This window comes from Vidua macroura, chromosome 9, assembly GCF_024509145.1.
Source record: "Vidua macroura isolate BioBank_ID:100142 chromosome 9, ASM2450914v1, whole genome shotgun sequence".
In the NCBI taxonomy this organism is placed as follows: Eukaryota; Metazoa; Chordata; class Aves; order Passeriformes; family Viduidae; genus Vidua; species Vidua macroura.
This window is the reverse complement of record NC_071579.1, coordinates 8,620,577-8,641,091: the sequence shown is the minus strand read 5'-3', so window position 1 is coordinate 8,641,091 and position 20,515 is coordinate 8,620,577. Positions and strand designations below refer to the sequence as shown.

Genomic DNA, 20,515 nt, shown 5'->3' with positions numbered 1-20,515 from the left:
AGACTGGATGGGGCTTGGAGCAACCTGGGACAGTGGAAAGTGTCCCTGCCCATGGCAGGGGGTGGGATTGGATGGGCTTAAAGGTCAACCCAAACCCTTCTGTGATTCTGTGATTACAGAAGCAGACAAAGTCAGCGAGACTTTTTCCAAAGGAATTCAACCTCAGGGTAGCTTGAGAACAGTAGTTTTCAAACTGTGATCAGCAGATGTCTGTGAACTATTTCTAGTTTGCTTGTGAAAAGTAATAAAAAAAAAATCTATCATACCCAAGTCAAAGTTTGCTATGCTGCACAGGAAAAACACGTTGGGTTTACGCTCAGCCGATGGAATACCATTCCCCTTTCAGTGCTGCTGGAAGGGTCAGAGCCAAAATCCTCCCCAGGACCAAGACCGCCCGCTAAAACCTCACTGTGTGATCCCCAGCACTGTCTCAGCAGGCAGCACAATGAGCTGTCTGTGCACCCAGAAACTCATGGAGCTTTAGACACTAAGAATAACTTCAGTTCATTCTTACAGAGCGAGATAACAGGGCCAAGGCTGGCACAGGCACATCATAAACACTCCTGCTCTCCCCAGCCGGCTGTGAATTACTGGCTGCTTGCAGGAAAACTGGGCAACATAAGGATGATAAAATCCCAGGTGTTTATAACATGTAGTACAGACACAGAGGAATAGAAACAGAACTAAATTTCTTGACTGCTTCTTCTACAGCCTCTGTACAAGCAAGCCAGTTACCTTTGGGATGAAAAACTTTAGCACAGAATCTGCTTTCAAAATACAGTCAGGAGGTACAGCAAGAAAAGTCAACCATGGATCTGTAGCAAATTCTTCATGAGTAGAAGAGCTGCCATGTTTTACATCTTGTATCTCACAAGGGACCCAGGCACTGCCCTAGATCACAGCAGGCCTGCAGGCAGGCTGGCCCTCCTCCTGCTGCTGGAGCCTCCTCTTCCAAGCCCTGGGGCTGTCCCAAGGGGCAGCCAACCCCACTGCTGCACAGGAGCTTTCTAACATGACCCTCTGGGCTGGTAATTCAGCACCACAAGACAAGAAACACCAAAAGAACCTCTGGAGGTCATCGTGCCCCCCTTCCTCTAGCAGGGCCACCAAGACCAGGCTGCCCAGAATCATGTCTAGATGGCTTTTGAATGTTTCCAGGGATGGAGACTCCTTTCTCTAGTGACCAGTGATAGGTCATAAGAAAATAGAGTGAAGCTGCACCAGGGGAAGGTCAGCTTGGACTATCAGAAAAAAGTTCACTGAGAGGGGGTGTCACTGGAACAGGCTCCCCAGGAAGTCATGTCACCAACCCTGAGTTCAAGGAGGTTCTCAGGGAAGGTCTTTGACACACAGTTTAGTTTTAGGTAACGCTGTGAGGAGCAAGGAGTGGGATTCCATGACCCTTATGGGTCTCTTCCAACTCAAGGCATTCTGCAATTCCATTCTGTGGAAGGACACCTTCCACTAGAGCCCAGCTTGCTCCAAGCCCCATCCAACCTGGCCTTTCAAGAATTCACAGGGCTATCACCTCTCTCCAGCAAAGGAGAAGAATTTCTGCTTTAAAACCACTTTTCAATACTGGCCCACAGTATCAAAAACAGGTAAAGAAACTTCAAAACACAGCAGCAAAAGTTAGCCATATAGCAGATGCTCCTGGAAATAGAGGCATGAACTCCACCCACACTCTCTCCAAGTTCATCCAAAGATGTTCAAAGTGCTGCTGCTGGTGGAAGCCGCCTGAAAGAAGCTAATATTGTCCACAAAACACATATCCCAGGATGCTGCTGCTGCCCATATGGTCAGGAAATGAAAGGAGATTATGAGTGCAGGTCAGGACAATCTGTCTTCAAGTCAAGGCACATGCACCAACTTTTCAGTTTGCATTAATATTAAAAAGAACTGTACAGAAAAGGTACTGCAAGAAAAGTAAAAATAAATAAATCAAATGCTCAGCATGGTTCCAACTGGTTTGTCACTGCCTCTGAATGATAAAATGGCAAATAGCCGCAGAGCTTTCACCTCTACAGCAGGGAAGAGGCTTCCCAATCCACAGGATAACCACAGGAGGAGACACTTTGGGAGCAGGGCTGTCAATGTAATGGAGCACACCTGCAGAAGAGCTGGGGAACAACTCGGGACAAGGGCCTGGAGCAACAGGACACAGGGAATGGCTTCCCACTGCCACAGGGCAGGGTTAGATGGGATATTGGGAAGGAATTGTTCCCTGTGAGGGTGGGCAGGCCCTGGCACAGAGTGCCCAGAGAAGCTGTGGCTGCCCCTGGATCCCTGGAAGTGTCCAAGGCCAGGCTGGAGAGGCCTTGGAGAAACCTGGGCTAGTGGAAAGTGTCCCCGTCTGTGGCAGGGGGTGGGACTGGATGAGCTCTACAGTCACTTTCTGTGATCTTGCATAACACTGCACTCACCACCCAGGCTTTAGGGACTTACTCATGCCCCCTTCAAGGACTTAATTAATTCAGACTCAATTTCCAAGCACTTCATCGCCTCCAGGAAGTTCAGGCTCCTCACCCCATCGTATCTTCACTGCACTGTCAAACTGAGTTTGATGTTTGGGGCCTGACCTTCCCTCTGTGTCCATCTTCCAAGGAATTTGCAGACCCTCCTCTTCACCACCTACACGAAGCATGGTGCCCCCCACCACCCAAGCACACAGAGGTTGTGCGAGGCACCAGCCAGGGTGATGCCCAGAGTGAAGTTTGTTCCACTCACACTCCACAAAGTGGCACAGCCAGAGGATAAAACATCCGAGTTAGTCACAGACCCAGGAATATCAGATTTTTGTCTTTTCAAGGATCATCAGAGCTTCAGAGAAGACCCATGAAAAGTAACCCAGACAGAAATACAAAACTCATTTAACCTCCCATATCCTGGGATCAAGGAATCAGCAACAAAAAAGCAAAACTGAAGTGTCAACACTGGAGATCTGACCAGCTCTTCCCTCTCAGAATCAGCAGTTTAATAACCCAACCAAAACATCATCCCTGTGAACCTACAGGACACACCTACAGTACAGAGTATTTAACAACATCAGACCAGACATTTCCCCTGCTCCACTGCAAATTCACAGCACACAAACACAGCAGGTTTCATTACTCTCTTCCTGGCACAGGCTTCCGTTGGCATAAAGGAATTTATGCCAAACTTTGCTTTCACCAACACTAAACTAACACTTACAGTCATCAGTGAGTTATTTTAGAGTTAGACTTTGCTGAAGCCAGCATGGAACTCGAGACTTCATAATTTTGGCCTAATTTTCCTCAAGTAGCCAGTTACCCTGGAAAATTCAGAGGTTCTCTGAATTGCATGGAATGGTTCACTGCTTGAAAATAAATAGATTACATCATATTTGCTGGCAAATGGCTGAAAATGTTTTATATGTAATTAAGAGAATAGAAAAACAACTACTGCAGCCAAGCAGGGAAAAATATATTCAACCTTTAGAGATGAAATAGAGAGTTTTCCTGGATGTAATTTTGTCCATCCCATTTCCAATGAAGAAACAGCTGAAAAGCTGACAACCTCATATGCTGACAGAATTCCAAATAAGGGGAAAGGGAAAACACAACAAACACCACTCTGCTAGGATGAAATAACGAATTTATCTATCAAAATCTTCTGAAGTTTTGCCTGATAGATTTTATAGTGTTGTTGGTTTGAATGGCTAAGTGTGCTCATCTGCAATGTATCTCTGGGAATGAGGTGATGTGAATCACAGGGGTCAGAGGCCATGCCCAGAGGCCCCCAAAACCCACAGCAAGGCTCTCAACCTTGCACTGAGGCAGCACTATAGCTTCACTTTACAGAGAGAGAAACAAAACCTAAAAGATTTTCACAAGTCACAAAAAAGGAGTGGGTGTCAGGGCTGGGAATGATAAAATAACCTAACATTCCTTCCAAAATACACACTGAAATAAACTACAGATATTCAGCTTTTGTAGAGCAGTTTACTTATTAGTGCATTCACAGAGTACTTGCCAGACTAGTGATAAATTTGTGGCCAATATCAAGAACAGCTTTTCCTCTGTGTTGCTTTTAAGAAACTCTCACAAACTCACAGACAAAAATCTCTCGTCTCATCCAAATATTTTGCCTCCAGCACTGAAAAAAACCCACTCTGGTTTTTGGATATGGGGTTCCTGATTTTTAGGGTTTAGAGTTTTAAAGCAGTGAAGTACTAGTATTGGAGAGAAGGAAAAAAAATTAAAAGCAAAGTATTTCTACTTTAAATTCCAAATACTTTGGGCTAGCTAAAATTTCTGGATCTGAATCTCTTCAGTTAGTGATCTCAGGCTTCACTCAGGGACACAGGGCTTCTCCTATGGACACACATGTGCTGCACACATGGCTGCTGTGGGGTCAGCACACGGGACATACTACAGCTGCCAGGCTCAGAACACATTCTCCCTTGGAAAAGACTGACTGGACTCAAAGTGATGGGAAACTGGTGCTGTGCTGGTGGCTGACTTAATGCTAAAGAGAAGACAAAGAAAAGCAGTGAAGTCTCTAATCTTGTAAGCCCCAGCTAAGGAAATCTGGTCATGAAAACAGAGGGACACTTGGTGGATGGGATTGCTTCCTCTGCACGACACAAGATCACAATTCTCCCTTCTGCTGGTCTGTTCTCTTTGTGTGGATTTCAGGGAGCAAGCACTGGAGAGGGACAAATCCCAGGGAGCACCCACTGAAGACAGGCAAACCTCTGGGAGAGCCAAGCACTGAAGGCTGCATCGGCAACTATGGTGTGGAGAAGAATGCAAACGCACAATTCACCTCTTAAAGGTTTCATCCTGACCACAAATGCACAGTTTGAGCATAGGTAGTTTTTTCTCCCATCACTGCCTGGATGTCAATAAAGAGAGGAAATGGGCACTTAGGTCTTTCAGTAGCCAGTTGCAAGGAAATTCCTAGGAAACTGGAAGCCCTTGAAAATGCACATGTGCCTTTATTCTGCAGAGCGTGGTTCCTAACCAAGCTGTTTTCCAATGAGAAAGATTCCCATCTTAGCTAGCTCCATCCCAGGGGATGAAGTGCACAGATAAAGTGCGTTCCAACCCCAGCACACCTGCAGGTGTTGGACTTGTCTGTTCCCCCAGGGCACAGGGACATGTCAGGGACATGTCAGCCCAGGAGCCCTCACATGCATCACAGCACTTGTCCAGCAGCATTCCCAGGCCTGGACATTTCAGCTCCCTGGGGCTCTGAGGCAATTTCCAAGGCTGGAAAGCTGAATTTTTGCAATACCTCAGCACAAAACATTGCTGTGGGAGGAATGAAAGAGCAGAGAATGTCCAGCTTCAAGGAACCCACAGTTCCTCTGCTGAGCGTGCAGGAATCCAGTCCCAAACTCTCCCTTTGCCAGGGGTAAACACCATCCTAACCCCAATCCCAGCACTTCACAGGGAATAGCAGATCATATGCCACAACTTCTTACATACTACAAAACATGCACCCACATACAAAATAACATGACTGTCTTTGAAGACTTTGGGGTTTACACAGAGATGTGATGTATCAGCAGATAAATTGAAACCTTAATGGCTTGCTTTATTTGCTGAAGCTATTAATTTTATTGGGAGTTATGTTCAAAGGTGTTCAATAGATCATTTAATATGATCTACTGCACAGTGCAGACAAAGCATCAGCTAATGGCCCTATATGGAATTCAAAGATTTAGCATCACCTGCTTGACTCAAAACAAAAACAAAAACAAACAAACAAAAACAAACAAACAAAAAATCAAAGCAAAAAACTCACAAAAAAAACCCAAAAAACAACCCAAACCAAAAACCCATAGTACTCCACCATACCCCAACCCAAACAAACAAAAAAAAGCCAAAAAACCAAAACCCCAGTACTTTAAAAAAAAAATTATATTCATCTGAAACAATCTCAGATCCTTCTTCTAAAGCCTTTCAAATAATCCCTCAATAGCTCCATCTCAAATCCATACAACAGCAGCAACTGATGTGCAGCATCAGCTTGCAAGGGAACAGCTGATATATCATAGAAGTACCAGACCACTAGAGGGATTTCTTAAATACATGAAATAAAAATAGTTCATGGAGAAACGGAGAGGCTGGTTCTTCTCCTTTGAGAAATCATTCTGCTCTTAAACGTCTGCCAGTTTATCAGTGGCCGCAGTTGGGTAGAACTCTTGTTTTAAAGAGTTTCATGAACCTCTTCAGATCGTGTAACCCAATACAAGACCTAATTAGCTGAAATCTAGGGGTTTGGGCTCTTTATTTTGGTTTCTTCCAAGTTAAATTCTTAACTTCTATGCCAGCACAGAACTGGAAGAAATAAACCTTTGTTGGGTCAGTAGACCTGGAATAAATACATTCTCCTGAGGAAAGGCTGGAGGTTTGGTCCAGCTATGTGTCCCAACTATTAGAACCAGATGTTTTCCTTAACCTCGGGGTTATCCCAAAGGTGTCCTTGTAGTACCCAGCAAGCCACACATCTGCAGGAGCTACGGGAGCCTGCTCAGCTTTGCCAGCTGGGCAATTACTGCTGGGAGATGTAACACACCATCACTTCTCCTTGGAGATCTCACTCTACTGGAGGAGTAAAAGACCTGAGGCACATCTCTCCTCAGCAGATCTCTGTGGGACACTGACTTTATTCTGGCTGTCACGTGGCATTCTTGTTGTGCTCCACGAGCAACAACAAGTTCTGCACCTTGCAACAGCAACAGAGCAAACCTGGAGGTGACTGAAGCTCTCCACAGGCAGAATCAGCCAACATCACTGCACAATGAATTGGTGAGTGTAGAAAAGAAACTCCTGCTTGGGCCCAGCCTAGCATATTCCTGAACACATACTCCTCCCCCCTTAAATCTGCACCACATATACAAAGACTGGCTCATCCAAAAATCCAGATGGGAAGTTTGTAGGCTGGAAGCACCACTGACAGCAGCTCCATTCTTGCTCTGTGAAACAGAGCTTCCTTCAAGGCTCAGGTATTAGCCAAAAAATCCTGGCAGCAGCCTTCGCTTGTATTAAGTCAGAGCAGAGTTCTGCCAGCAGACGGCCATGAGCTCACTAGTCTGAAAAAACATCTCATTGACAAGAGTTTTTGTGGAAGCAATAACTTGTTTGTGTGAGAAATAAAGGGAGGAGGGGGAGTGAGTGTATGTTAGGAGCAATAAAACACGTACCACAAACACAGTAACTTAATATCCATTTAAAATTACATATGATAATTGCCATTTAAATCCTGTTTCAAGTAAAAAAAAAAAGAATTTAAAAGAAAACATAAATTAAGAGACAGTATTTAGCACCAGTGACATTTTCATATTCCAGTCACACACACTGAACCTATTTCAGACTGGTGTTTTGAAAAATGAGTGCAACCATAGTCTCTGACAGCCAGAGCCGGAAGAAGAAAATATTTGAGGAGGCAAAAGACCCAAATGCAATTATTATTCTCTACCAACCAATTTAGAAGAATCTGGGTAGGCTCCTCCAAAACCATGGAGCCCATCTCAGAGACAAATAAATGGAAACTCCATCCAGAGCTTCGTACTGAAGGAGCACATATCATCTGGAGCAAACACCAGCAGCAACCAGAGACTGATTTATGGGAGTGAGTCAAGTAGTGCTAAGGGAGTAAGACTGGGAAAAATGAGCACAGTACTGGGCTACTGCTCTGTTGTTGCAGGAACTGGTTGTGCTAAACCAGATACAAATGGCACAGAGCACACGCAGTCCCTACCAGCAGCTGGCTTTTCTAAACCTCCTGGGCCTGAATAACCTGTCATATCTCAGTTTACAGCAGCTTGGAACTCCCAGTCCCAAACCTCACCTAAGCTGTGTAGCAAAAGTGAACAGAAATTATTCACCTCTAACAACATCCCACTCCCGTCTGAAAGTGCTGAAGGAGTTGGGAGCCAAGCCAACCTAGAGAAGCTATGGAGTTCCAGGCACTAAAAGTATGGAACTCTAGCTCAAGGACTTCCAGAAATCCCTCTGCACATGCTGAGAGAAAAATGCCATCCAGCCAAGTCAACACCAATCTGCTTCCCAACTCTGCCAGCACACAGAATCCACCAGAAAATTAACATCTCCAAATCTTTCTCCTCACCACAACCCTCTAAGGAACCCCAGTTCAATCCAGGGGCATCACAAGGTCGTAACAGGCACTCCACTATCATCAGCTCTTTCCTCCATCTGTAGGATCTGCAAAGTAACCGGAGCTCTCAAAGTCTTCCCACTCCCAAGACCTAACTTCACTTTAATCCCTCGGGCAGCAAGGGATCCTGTCCATAACGCAGACATTATCCAACCTTGCTCCCTACTGACACCACTTCTCCTCCTGACTTCTTAAGCCTGTACAACCCATCAGTAAAACAGATCCTTGAATATTTAGATTTCCAAATCTGAAAGCTATTCCAGCTGTTTCTCCCACTGGTAATTCTAGCCAATTGTAGCCAAGAATTAAGGAGAAATAAAATGCAGGCCAGCAGTTCCTGAAGACACTAGAACTCTTTTTAATCCTTCAGTTTACAGAAAAGAGAAAGAACTTGCCTTTTACTGTTTTTCCAAAATGAAAACATAAATCTTCACCCTAATCATGCAATTCTTACACTGACATATATTTCAAAGTCTTTTTTCAAATTAGGATTTTTGTTAGTCTCGTGTAGTGACTTTTGCATGTAACTGCTGTGCTTTTCACTGAACTGTAAATATTTTTGTCATTGTCTTTATGAGTTAAGGTGTTAATTACAAGTTCTGGTTAGACTACAGGAATGTATTTGTTGTCTTCATTTAAGAAGAAGAATTTGCAAGAGTAAAAGCACATCCTCAATGAACCACAAGGTTAAAATGAAGGAAAAGGCTGTTTTCCAGCATTGGAATTAATTATATATATATATAATAATTCATTAATGCTCAGTGAACCACAAAGTTCATTGAGCATTAAGGTGCAGTGGCCAAGGACACACTCTGGGACACCCCAAAGAAAAGGCAAAACTGCTCCCTGGAGCAGTGCAGCCAAGCCCAGAGCTCAGCACCTGCTCTGCTCCTGCAGCACAACGGAAACACGTTTCAATCTCACTCGCACACTTTGTTTTTCTGGTTCTCTTTTTGATGAAAAGAGGATCTAACATGCCTGCTTCCTCACATGAACTGGGGAGTGCTGGTGATTAATGGAGAGAGAAGAGTCTTGCTGCAAAGCTTTACAGGTCATGTTCCTCTTTGGCCCCTAGACATAAACTGTGGGGACAGAACAGATCTCTCGCAGCTTCTTCTGTCCAAAATCACACATCCTAGCTCACATCTTTTTATGACTTGCCTGAAGCAGGCTTTTGGTTATTCAATGATACAGCAGTCCAGCTATAGGACTTAAGTTCATTTGGTTGAAGTCTGGTAGGGAATAATTCACATGTCTGAGCTAAAAACCAGAGGAAAAAATCAACCAATCAACAAAAAGGGCTTGCATTTGTCAGAGTTTTAATATTTACCTTCCTTGTCACAATAAGCAGTTCAAAGGAGAAATGCTGGAAAACAGCCTTTTCCTCCAATCCTGAAATGGTTTGGGTGAGAAGGATCCTTTAAATGTCACCCAGTCCAACCTCTGCAATGAAGAGAGCATCTTCAACCAGACCAGGTTGCTCAGAGCCCCATCCAACCAACCTTGAATTTTCCCAAGTACCTTACAAAAACGACTGAAAGTACTGAGGAAATAACAACCTTAAATTCTCATTCTAGCCCCACAGGCACAACACAGCACCCATTTTAAGAGCAGATGTTGAGCTGCTAACTGAAGGTTCTGACCTGCTACTGAAGAGATAAGCACCTGCTATCAGCTTCAGGATATAAACTAACCCTTCACAGGTAATACAACCTCACTGTTGCCACTGGGCAAAATTCAAACCAGGCTGCAGCCGCATATAACCTTCCCTCTGCAGAGAGATCAAAGTGCAAAACTAAGCAAACAATCCTTTTAGAATCAAGGGAAGCCTGTATTCTGTGTGAGGAAAGGAGAAAAAAAGCATAATTATAAATAATATTTTTCTTCCTTACAGGAAAACAAATCTTTAAAAAAGAAAAAAAAAGAAAAAAAAAAAAAACACAAAAAAACCCCAAAAAACACAACAACAACAACAAAAAAAAACCACCAACAAACAATTCCCTTTTGGAGCTGAAGCCTTACAAAACTAATATGAAAAAGCTTAAATGAGCCCTACCATGGCACTGTAGTGCCACATGGACTCCCACTATCATCTGCTTCAGCATGAATTCATGAGCTCCAGGGGGACAGCCTCAAAATCCTGCTCCAGCTCAAGATCTGCTTATCTTTATAACAGGTGTTCTATGTCATTCATATCAGTCCATCCAAACAGAATGAAAGGTAAATAGCTGGAAATCTATTTTTTCCATGTATTACAGCCACTCAGGCACCACAGATGATACAAAGATCTCATCAACTTTTATGTTTTAATAAATCCCTGGCAAAAGAGCAAGGACAGACACTTTGGTGAAGGCATATTCCCAAAACAACACTATCAGCTTTCATGCTCAGTTTTACCTGATTCTACAGTTAGTTATATGTTAGAAAGGGGAAAAAAAACCACTGACTACTTAAATTGTTGGTCATAATGAAAGCAGCCTTCACTTCTGAGTAAGGTTTCACTTCCCAAAATGTCTAACAGCTACCTCAAATAAGAAACCACTTCTCCCAAAGAAATATAAGAAATTCTGCTTTATAGGCCATTAGTATAATTTCAGTCCTCTACAGTGAATTCAGTGTCTAGTACAAAATTTAGCCTTTTTTTAGCAGTGCCACATCATGTCAAGACAAGGAACAATGTGTTATGTTGCAAAACTTTACCACAACCTAAGTGGTTCACATAAAACTTTAATGACTGAACTCCATTTGAAAGTTTATACCAGATCCATGGAAGAAGTTTAAAATCAACATCTTGTTATTAGTCTCCCTGTCAACTTTTCCAGAAAGAAAACTGGCATCATTTTACAGCAACAAAAGTGCTCTGGCCCAAGGACACCAGATATAAATATACAGACAAATGCATGTGCCTGCACACACAACCAAAACTAATCATTTCATGCTTAAAATCTGTATTCAGGCACTGTATGAGGCATATGGTACACAAAAAAAGGAAAAAAGAATCGTGCTTTTCTTAGTTGATGAATTTATTATCAGTGCCACATGCTGTATGAAGGAGCTGAGCATTCTACAGAAGAGGGCAAAAAATCCACTTCACAGAAAACACCAATTTTTTTTTTATTCCTATCTTTCTTTACCCTGAAATTTTGGTGCATGTGGGTCCCATTTAGCTGTAATCCACCCTTGGCCATAAGCACCATCAACATGCACAATGCTTGACCAGAATAAAGGAAATGAGATGCACAGATATAGACTGCAATAATACCAAGTCTGAGACATCATCCCACAGGAAGGAAATTCCAGGTTCTGACAGACAGCACCCCACATTGGTCCTCTCTCAACCCTGTAGCCCAGATGAGCCTCCTGGGAGGAGACATGGCAGCAGTGCTGGGCAATGTTCTGCATACCATGTGCATCACAGATCTGTTCTTAGAGAATCTTGACCCAGTGCATGAAGACTTTTAGTCCCAGGGGACTCAGATAAATAAGTGCAGGTATGTGATAATTTATGTAAGAGATCAAAAAAGCCCTTCCATCTGCACAAATCCCTGTTTTGGTCTCCTCAGGAAGGGCCCTGCCAAACCTCCCAGGGACTGACCCCTCTCCAGCTGCATTCAGACACCTGGGGTCCCTTCCTCAGGAATCTGATGGGCAGTGACCAGGCAGCTTTCTGAAAAGATGACATGTTCCATTTAACAGAAAATAGGAAAGAAAAAGGAGAAAAAGTGGTTGGAACCACTTTATCCCAAAGGTCTGCCACCCTCAGCCCACATGAATTTCCAAGACAGTCCTTGACAGTGACAGGCTGCCCAGGGATTGTAGAGCCTCCATCCCTGGAGACATTAAAAACCTGAACTGCAACAGTGCTCTGCCTTCACCAGAGCTGGCTTTGGGAGCAGCCAGCCTTTGGAGGTGCATTCCAGCACTAACCATCCCAGGAGATCCATGCATGAGCTCAGCTGGAGAAGCACTGGGGAAGGCTTTGTCCCTATAACAGTCCCCCAGCAATGAAGATGACAGCAGGAACTGGGCAAGTTCCCCATGGATCAGACCTAACTGATCCCTACTCCCAGATTCACCAGAAATTAGGAGCTGAAATAGCTGGTGTGCAGTGCACAGCCTGGGCAGCCTGGACTGGATGAGGAATCCCAGCCCTGAGGGAAAGACAAGTAAGGGCTGAAGTGGGATCCTGCCCTGGGCAGGAATGAACTAGATGACTCCTTGAGGTCTTTTCATCCCTACTTTGCACATATGAAAAGAGACCAAAAAAGCTTGAAAATTGTATGTTCCTGACCTTTGAAAATATCCAAAGGCTTATCATAAGCAACAGCCTCTGCTGCTGAACTCTGTCCCGCTGCTTCTTTTGGACAATAGATTATTTTATTGGATTCCAGTCTCCAAACCCACAACCTGCACTACAAGGCACCAGGCAGCCTCTGACACGAGGGACAGACACACAGATAACAGGGTAGATCCCTGTCTCAAAAGGTGGGTGCCAAAAGATGGCAGACAAAATAAATTCTTGTATTTCCAGAGATATAGACCAGAATTCAGATATAAAAAATTATTAAACAAACACACACAATGTACTATGCTCACTAGTGTCACAGAACTTCTAGACATTTTAAGACATCAGTTTTATGGTATTATCCCTGTACCTCTGGAGGGTTATTTATTCATTTTATTGTGATAACGAATTATTTTTGCCTTTTTTCTTTTATGGCAATATTCACACAGCTGTCTCATAGACCCCAATACAAAGTGTGGGACAAGATGGTCTTTAATGTCATCAAAAAAGTATCAGAATCTGTCAATTTATGACCACAGCAGGGAAAAACAAACTCCTGCTACCCTGCACATTGCCACCATCACACAGCTCACGCCTCTTTTATGGCTTCTCTGCAGAATTGCAGAGTTTTTAGCTGAAGAGTGGTTTGTGTCTTGCCACGCAGACCTCAGCAAGGCACAGCAGCAATTTTTGACTTCCCTTTAAATGTTTCTACTGAGTAATTTCATTATGCCATTTGCTTCAGTTTCCCAAGACTGAGATGAGGGAGAGAAACCCAAAGGACCAAAAAAAAAAATAAAAAAAAATAAAAAAAAGTGATTATGGATATTGGGATGGGAACAGTTCTTTAGCCTTCCCTCGTTTTCCATTTTTATGTAATTTTTCTGCACGTTGGTGTAAAAATGACCTTAGCAAGAAAGTATTCACAACTGACATTTCTTGATTCTTCTATCTCCAGTCTTGATAAATTCAACAATCTCGTGTAGGTTACTTTACCCTTCTGCCCCTATTTCCCCAGCTAGAAACTGGAAGAATTACTCCTATTCTTTCTGTTGATGCAGTCATCTAAATGCAAGTTCTCTGGCAGAAAGGCTGTCTGCAACATCTTCCACAACAGGAACGTCACCTGAACGGCAATTCCAAAGCTGTGCAAATCCCATCTCACTCTTGCCCCCTCTTAGTCTATGACTGTTATTAAAACTACATCATAAATTTAAAGTATCTACAAATACAAACGGGAAACTAAACCCACTAAAATTTAAATGATGAGCCAAGTGAAAAGTCGGTTAATTTGTAAAACCTATGTTTTAATAATGCCACATGGAAGTCACAGCACAGGTGGGCACACCTGAAATGGATGCAAAACACCAGTGGACAGAAGAAGGAGAGGCAAAGCCAGCAGACTGGAATGTCAGCATTCCTAAATGACTAATAATGACCATGAAGATTAAAGTGACCTCACTGCTCAAATGGAGACAGGGACAGAAAACACAGGGTGTTTGAAAGCCAGCACTTCCCTGAGAGTAATAACAGCCATTAAAGTTTTAAATGATCCCTGCATCTCACTGGAGTTTGCCCTCTATGTGGAATTTTTTCACATTTGAAAAGTAAACCACTAAAGAATAAGAAAACGCTCAGATATCATCAGCTAGTTCCAGTCTAATAATACATAATTATGAAATACAATTATTACACTGATCTCATCAGCTTCTATTCTTAGCTTCAACCAGTTCTTTTAAGTTGAAACTATTCCCTCACTGGAGCTGTGTTACAGTACATCCACTCATCTCTCAGCTGGGATTTATTCCAGCTTTCCACCTGTCTCACTATTGTTCACATTATCATTTCTGAAATATAAGCATACTCTGATCCCCAAAGCAGATTTTCAAGCACAAAAGGACCTAATTACTGCTCCCAAGCAGCAACCCACTTATGCAGGCATTCCATCCCCAGGTTACTGAGAGGAGAGAGCAGATGACCCACTAGGACAAAGCAAAAGATTAAATTACAGGCAACTTTCTTTGCTATACCATCACTTAATCTGAGACTAAGGAAGGTGTAAGGCAATGTGATAAACTGCTGAATACACACACTTTTAGGCAGCCAACATGAACCTTCCTAACAGGCAAACAGTCCGTACCCGTAACTGACCAATCTCAAATGAACAGTCAGCACTGATAAAGCTCAAAACAAAACCCCACAGCCTCGCCCACTAAAAAAAGAGGGCTGGGGCACGCTGACTGTGTAACTTCTGGGTCATTTTTGTCCAAGATAAAGATCTCTTTCCCTCCCTTTGCAGTTCTCCAAGCCCAGCGCAAACAGTGCTGCACACTTTCCCTGCAAGTTTCCCAGTGCTGGGAGTACAGGGAGCTCTGGGAGAAGCTCAGCCACACGAGCAGTACGTCAGAAGAACCTTTGTGGCAATAAAAAAGCTGGACTTGGGTCCAACAGCCAGGGTTTTTTTTTAGGCTCTCTCCTGTTGTGGGCCCCAGCCCGTTTCTCACAGCACTGGGTATTTGGGTGCTCGGAGGGGACAGCTGTGACCCTTCCTCCTGCACAAGAAGGGACAGCTGTTCCCTTCAGCACTGCACCTCCGTGGTGACATGGGACGCAGACGGGGTTCGGTGGCCAAAGAGGGGAGACTGCCATTCCCACTGCGCTGGCTCCAAAGGCTCCCAGGCCGCCGATGGCCGAGTCCATCCCGGGAAGCTCAGCAGGGCCAGGACAGAAACCTGAGCTGTCCCCCAGAAATCCCCAGCGTGAAGCCACCAGCACAGTCCCGGGGTGACCTGGCCTGCTGTCCAGGCAAGGACAGCCGGGGTTAACGCAGGCCAGGACCGGCCCAGGAGGCAGCTCGGGTGCATTTCCTGATTCTCGGGAGGGAATCGGCAAGAAGGGAAGGAAGGGTTTAACTGCAGGGCCACGGCTCCTCCGTGCCAGCTGGCCCCAGACCAAATGGCCTGCTCGGCTCATTAGGAGCCAGCAAGTCCCTCCAAGCTGCTCACAGTCACTTTCAGAATTAAGTCATAATTAAGACCAAAGGTAAGAAGGGAACACAAAGCAGCCCGGCACACATCTTTTGCTCACTATTAGGGTAACAAAGCTTGAGATTAATTGATACAGACTACACAAAGCAAATTCAATGCCTGCTTCAAATTCATTATCTCTTAACCCATCTTCACTGTCACTCATAAAGCTTTCCCCCTAGAAATCCGTCAGAGAAATCCACTGCTCAATTTCAGCCCTCCAGCTATGCAGAGAGAGCATATGGGAGCTTGAGAGATGATTTATGGTTTTAGTTTTCATTCTCAAGATCTATGGTTGGGCATTTTAAAATGCTGACTTACTTAAGAAAATGCTTAGGATATAAGTAGGATACAAGTGGCAATGGAAGAATGCAAGTCCATGACAAACACTACTCCCCTGCCCTCCTCCCCAAGCTATCCCAGTGACACAGGGACACAGGTAAATCTTGGAATTCATCTGTTGAAAGGACTCTGTCTGAAACACAAGATGCTTCCAGAAATGGACTGAATGGTTTCACTTGTTCTCAAGAGACTTCACAGATATCATATGTGAGCTTGCTCTGAGTGGGTACTTTGTGTCCTGAACATTCCCAGCTCTGGAAAAGCTCAAGTCTTATTGAGGAGCAACTAAACCTCTCCAAGGAACCATTGCCACCCCACAGGCACTTCTCACTCTCTGTGGCAACTCAGAGCATCCTCAGAACTCCTCTTCCAGAGGCTGTGAAATTTTTAGCCATTCTCATTTTATAGATCTTGACATTTTCATCAGCAGATTTTCTAGCTTAGCCATGCCTTCTGTCTGTGCGCAATCCTCTTAAAAAGGGAGTGATTTCTTATAAGAACCTTACCGTATTTTAAGTTATGTTAAAGTAAGTCCCCACAAATACTTTCACAATATTGCAGAGACCTTAAGTCTAGTGAGGATAATGCAAGTAATGTACTGAAAAAAGTTGTTGAGCAAACCAGTTATCTGCAGGACTTAAAACTCTCCCCACAAAACTTACTTTGCACTTGTACAGCAAGAGGCATTTTGAGATGTGCTCTGCTTTGGTGACCAGAACTGCACTTACAGCTCCCACATGTTCTTATAAACACCAAGCTCAGCTGAATCACAGGCCATGTGGGGTCTGATAATATCTTTTTTTATACACATCTGCTATGACGAAATCTCAACTGGCAAAATTCCTGCTGATACAAATGAATGAGGAGTCACATATCTACACAGTGAGGAACGTGAATTTACCCACTGCCACACACCAGCTTGTGATTCCACACACTTGTGTGGCACCCCGAATTTGGCCTGATAGCACAACTTGCTCTGTACACCTGCAACACGAAAAGAAGGGAAAAAAAAAAAAAAAAAAAAAAAAAGAAGATCCATCCACTGACATTCTGCAGAGCCCTGTACTTGGAGACAAATTACAGCCATGTTACTGAAGTACACAGAAACATCTGTTTAATGACATTTCAGTGATGTGACTGGGGGGCAGGTCCTCCCCAGCCCCTTCAAAGTAAAACGAAACTTTACTGAGTTTCTAACTTAACAGGAGTCTCACCATAGACTTCAGCGAACTTTGGATCAGGCTCTACAGAGGAAAAAAAAACTCTGTTTGGGGTTCTTCCAAGCAATCCTGTTCCACTCAACACTTATGTCAGGTTGAAAGATTATTTTTTTCCTTTGTCTCCTCGCAAGGGCAGATTGACCAGTTCCCAAACTGCTCTAATTCCTCCATCCCGACCCCTGTTTGACCGCCGCAGCTGCCCCCATGCTGCGATTTCTGAATACATCTTTTAATCCATCTTCCAGCCTCCAGCCTGGCAACAATGCTCCTTTCAATGCCCACCAGCACCTACCCAGCCCGCCCGCTCTCCAGCCCTGGAACATCCCCACCAGCTCCCACAAAGCCCGGGATTTACCAGCCGGGAGCCGGCCCCACGCTCCCCGCCGGAGTTCTCCGTGCCTGTGGATTTGGACACATGCTCCGGCGGTGAATGTTCCCAGGCTCCAGGCCAGCTTTGCTGGGATAACTCATCTCCCTGCGGCTCCCGGCAGAGCCACCGCGCTCCCCACACGCGGGGGGACCGCGGAGCGGGGGGCGAGCTCTCCGCGGCCGCCGCAGCACAGTCCCGGCTCCTGGGGCGGCCGCGGGCGCTGCCCGTCCCGGAGAGCAGCGCTCTCCCCGGTCCCGCAGAGCCGCCTCTCCCCGCGCCGCCCCCGGCCCTTACCAGAGCGCGATGCGGCTCTTGGGGTAGCTGAGCCTCTCGATGCAGCCCAGGACGTGCGGCAGCGTGTGCGCGGCGTTGCGGGCGATGATGGCGAGCAGCACGGTGGGCTGCAGCAGCGCCGACTCGGGCAGCGCGGGCTGCTCGGGCCCCGGCGGCTCGGGCGGCTCGGGCGGCTCGGGGGCGGCCCCGCAGCCGCGCAGCAGCGGCGGCAGCAGCAGCAGCAGCAGCGGCGCGCTCGCAGCCATGATGGGCGAGGGGCAGCCGCGGAGCCGCCGGCAGGCAGAGCGGGCTCCAGCGCAGGGAACGCGGGAGGAGGCGGGGCAGCGAGAGGACGGGGGAGGGAGAAGGGAAGGAGGAGCCGAGCGGCGCCGCCGCCCGCCCTGCGAGCCCCGCTCGCCGCCCCCCGGCCCCGCCGCAGCCCGCGCTGCCGCCGCCGCTCCAGGTGCCGCCCGCCCCAACCCCCGACCCCCGGCAGGCTGCGGTCAGCGCAGCTGCTCAGCGCCGCGGTGAAAGCTGCAAACCCCGCATTTCTCCGCCAAAGTTTGGGGCTTTAAAGAGGCTTTAGGAGTGTTGCTGCTAGCGCTGAGATGTCCCTTTGTTTCAGGCTTACGTGAAGATCTCGCCCTCATCCTTCTCACACAGGTGGGGAATTAGAGTAGCTTTGAGCTTTTATATCAGGAAGTTTTTGGCAAGATCTGCGGGATGTCCGTACGAAGCAGCCGCACACCCCACACCCCTCCCACGCTGCAGGAGGGATGCGCTGTTCCAGCTCGAGCATAGCTGAAACACCAATATCGTAGAGTCACAGAAAGGCTTGGATTGAAAGGGACCTTAAGGACAATCTCATTCCATGCCATGGCAGGGACACCTTCCACTGTCCCAGGTTGCTCTAAGCCCCATCCAAGCTGGCCTTGAACGCTTCAGGGATGGGGCAGCCACAGCCTCTCCAGACAACCTGTGCCAGGGCCTCACCACCTTCGCAGGGAAGAAATTCTTCATAATATCTAATCTAAATGTACTCTCTGTCAGTTTAAGGATGTTCCCCTTACATCCTATCACTATCTGTCCATTTAAAAAGTCACTCTCCCTCTATTTTATAAGAGCCTCTCACGTACTGGAAGGGGCTCAAAGGTCCTGCCTGGAGCCTTCTCCTCCCCTGGCTGAACAAGCCCAGCTTTCTCAGCACCTCTGCTTTGAAGACAGGAAATACAGGGAAGATTTTCCCTGTACTTCATTGACTTACCCACCATGGAAATGTTCCTGTGAATAGACCGATGGCAATTTAGCATAAAAATACATAAAACGTATTCCAGCAATTAAAATTATTGGGTCATGATCTTAAAAGGGGCATAGTAATCATAGTTCTCTTAGAAGTTAGTAGAATGTGGGCATGCTAGACCCTTTTCAAGATGAAATCTCTAATTAACTCTAAGGGCCCCATCACAGCATATTTGGGTTTTACTATGGGTAGGAAGTTTCTCCAAGGTGGACAGAACCACTTTGAGCAGGTGCTACTGTTGGCTGTGCTTGCAACACTTAAAAAGGAGGAAACCTTTAGCAAGCAAACAGTTGTTTAATTATGCATAATCTCATTGTGAATTGCTTGCATCCAGGTAGTATGTATATATAAATATACACACACCCATTATATATATAGAGTTAATGTTTGCTCCTCTTTGCTTATAGAACCTAATTTATCACGCACCCCAAATTACATTGTCTCAGTTTCCTGAGCAGATGACTTCCCAAAAAGGATCATGCTAGGAAACTTCAATAAAGAATCTCCAGGGGTCATAGAATCATCTGCAGTAAAATTTGAGAAACTCTCTCAATTTGTACTCATCTTCCCGAACAATGAGCGCAAATGTGCTCCTCCTGTTTGCCCTTCGCGATGCCTTTATAATTGTCCTTCCAGAATGATACATTAATGAGGCTTTTCTGTGATGGTTAGTTTGCCACATGTTGCTTTTATGCTTGGATTCATTAACCAAATAGAAGGAGCAGCTTTGCAGCCCGTGCGAGGTGATTAGAGCTTCACAGGAGCCAGCCCAATCCACACACGCGGAATTCCGCTGCTGCCCACGGGACCGCTCACATTTGGAGCGTGGGGACTAACGCTGCCAAATTGTACTTGATGTGCAGGGCTGGAAGCTGGCATTGCCCATCCACTGGCCATTCAACCTGGGTCACAGTCCTGATTTTGGGATGTGTCAGCAGAAATAAGCCCCTCCTCTGCCTGCCTTTGCCAGAACGCTGAGTGTGCCTTTACCCTGTGCAGCTCTTGGTGTCCTCAGTGAAATCTAAACTACCTTCAGCTCTTTTCAGGCTCCTCTCTTTTTATTTTGTGAGCAGCATCAGAGCCATAACGATTTGCTGGGGGCAAATGAAAAGAATCCAGCAGCATCCCAAAGCCAGTGATTCACTCTCCAAAGTGATGTTCCCTCGCTCACACAATTCCCTGTGCTGGCTGGCTGCTGTGAACACAAAAGAGTGAGAGCAGCAGAAGCCTGAAACATGAGATGTTCTTCCATGCAGAAGAGAAAGGAGTCAGCTCAGCTTCATCTCTCACTCCCAGTCACACACAGCTGGGGCAAAGTTTGGAGAGCTCAGGTAAAGAGTTACCTGACAATTCGTGTCATTCCAACACCTATAAATGTGTATGACTTCATGTCCACGTACAAAGACATCTGTACTCATTCTGACTTCTTTATTGGTGGCCAAAACTATATCCTGTGGGGTTTTTTTAAGCCCAGACTCCATCCTGCTGTGACAAGACAATGAGCCACTCTGTGGTGAAGTATTTTAGCTTTGGGGAAGAAATGGCTTTTTG

General features: G+C 45.5%; 1 protein-coding gene across 2 annotated transcripts in view; it reads right to left on the bottom strand.

The window, feature by feature from the left end:
• COLGALT2 (collagen beta(1-O)galactosyltransferase 2) overlaps positions 1-17,897 on the bottom strand; it is a 45,793-nt gene extending 27,896 nt beyond the window's left edge. For both annotated transcript variants that reach the window (XM_053985087.1, XM_053985089.1), the window contains exon 1: positions 17,686-17,897. The gene's annotated coding sequence lies outside the window, so the exon portion shown is untranslated. The remainder of the gene's footprint in view (positions 1-17,685) is intronic.
• Between the last annotated feature and the right edge of the window lie 2,618 nt (positions 17,898-20,515).